The 2,500-nt window shown below is 46.9% G+C and overlaps 1 protein-coding gene across 4 annotated transcripts in view; it reads right to left on the bottom strand.

Moving 5' to 3' along the window:
- The window catches only part of TCAIM (T cell activation inhibitor, mitochondrial), a 448,473-nt gene that overhangs the window by 57,625 nt on the left and 388,348 nt on the right, over positions 1 to 2,500 (bottom strand). The gene's annotated exons all lie outside the window — the stretch shown is intronic.

Genomic DNA, 2,500 nt, shown 5'->3' on the forward strand with positions numbered 1-2,500 from the left:
GTTTACGACTTAGATGTGGCTGTGGGCCTGCTAATCAGACCCACAGCCCTGCTGTTCTCTCTCTAAATTAATACTATGTACTTTAGGTGCATAACCCATTTGGATAGGATCACCTTATTGGCCCCTGTACAGTGTACCCTAGGTACCCAGGGCATAGGTGTACCCTAGGCCTACCAGGGGCTGCAGCATGTATTGTGCCACCCCTGGCCTGGCCTTCCATTTTGACACAACTGGCTGATCACTCAGCTGGGGCAAGGTCGTGTAATCACCCCTTGCTTAGGTGTAGTATTCCTATACCTAACTTACATATAGACACATGTGTACCTATCAGTCACTCCTATGGCAGGCCTTGACAATCCTGGAGGCAGAGTGCTTGGTAACATGTGAGATGGTGCTCTAGCATGAGCTGAGCCTGTCTGCAGCTTACGGAACCATGTCCTTATAGCTGTTCTATGATATAGCCTACCATATACTCTTAAAGTACCTTATAATCTTAGACGGTTATGGTAACTATGGTTTGGCTTTATCAAAACATGTCGTGTAAGGTGTCTAACACTCGGGAATAATACCCCCATGCCATTTCTGGACATGAGAATATTATTCCCCCCTTCTAGAGGGAAAGACATGTTAAAATCATACTTCAACTGTTAGCCTCTGACCAAAGCCTCAGCATCACAAAATGGATGCTGCTGCCACGACACAAGTCTGACCTCCTGCAGCTGGGAGTGATCCCAGCCAGGGAGGCCTGGACAATAGGTTTCCTGCTTGGGGAGGTGCTAGCACCTCCCCAGACAGCCTTTAGTGTATTGGGGCAGGGTGGGCTGAAAGGAATGAGACATGCCTGGGGCACACAAGGTGTTCCTTGCATAGTCCAGTTCAAACCGGCGCTGGGGCACTCCAGCCCCAGCTCTGGCGCGAAACTGGACAAAGGGAAGTGGGTGTAACCACCCCCTCCCAGGTCCCACCCATAAGGCGTGACCTAGCAGGTATCCCAGCCCCCCAGATTAGTATAAGAGTGGGAGTTGGGCCTCAAGACTTTAGATTATCCTGAACCTGCAAAACTGAACAGAAACTCTGGACCTTCGACATTCGACGAAAGAAGAAGACTGAAGAATCTCCCTTGTAGCCAAGGAGTGGCTACCCTGTGCAAACATAAACACATTTGGTGAACAATAGTGTACAATCACATTAACAATCAACATAGACTTGACATCATGGACATATATTTAGACATATATTTCGGGACATATATGTCGGGACTGTGTGAGATTGGAAGCTGATTCATTCGGCTCTAAACATTGTTGATCGCCTTGATGGTAATTGTCTGCCCTACGCAGGAGCTTCGTAAGGTTTTTGCCATGTCGCAGGGATAATTTGGATTGCTTTCACCGTATGCGACACAAGGATATATATACAAATCGATTCTTAGTCCTCAGACTGATTGGTTGTCGTTGTCCTGATGAAGACCCGACTTTGATGCGTATAAATTCACACGTATTCCTAGGGTCGAAACGTCGACGTTATCTATTTGAGTGATCCATGCAACTCCACCATTGGAATATTGAATAATACATATTGTGGTGGTTTATGCTACGAACCACGGATCATCAATCTTTTAATGTTTTTGTCTAAATATATGTCCATGATGTCAAGTCTATGTTGATTGTTAATGTGATTGTACACTATTGTTCACCAAATGTGTTTATGTATTGTCTTTTGGGTCAGTCTTATGTTGCAATAATAATTGTGTACATTTAAAAATACATTTAAAAATACATTGAGAACGAAAATCACTTTGCGTTAGTTAGAGTAATAATTGTTATGTGTGTGTGTTTGCTTGTGATTAGGTACACTTTTTTGTAATAACCTCTTGTACACATTCAGTGTTTCTTAAATCAAGTTCACCCCCAACAGAACCAATTTTTTCCTTTTCATATACGTACCCAGGTTCTGAGGGTTACTGGGTTACCCCATTAAATCTAATGGTTACCCTGTGCAAACAGGCACCATCAAGTGACTACCCTTTGCTTTGTGAAACGTTCGACGAGGAACCGACTGCAGAGCCCGACCAGAGCCTTGATTTCCAGACTTCTCCGACCCTCATCCACATCTGCAGCAGAGCTGAGATCCGTGGAGGCGACGAGCGACGTGGGACCGGCTACCTGGGAAAAGTGGCTAGTAACTTACAGCGCAGCTTCTGAGGTACCCTCGAAGTTGTGCACCGGGGATTGAGAAGCCCCAACCCCAAGCACCATCTGCACCGAAGACCAGCCCCCCACACTCCACGAGTCCTGCGTGGGGCCCTTCAGCATTTTCCTGCTTGCCGCGTCTGTCCGGTTGCTTGCCCGCTGGCTAGTGGCCTTTGTGACGACGCTCCCTGAAATCTTCTGCGCTGGTTTGGCTCCTCCAGACGGGCTCCCGCTTCTCTGCAAAGAAGAAGCACCCCAGACCTTCCTGGTCTGCATCAGAAGCAAGTCCTTTGTTCTTCGTGGGTTCCGCT

The sequence above is a fragment of the Triturus cristatus genome, chromosome 10 (assembly GCF_964204655.1).
Source record: "Triturus cristatus chromosome 10, aTriCri1.1, whole genome shotgun sequence".
NCBI classification, from domain to species: Eukaryota; Metazoa; Chordata; class Amphibia; order Caudata; family Salamandridae; genus Triturus; species Triturus cristatus.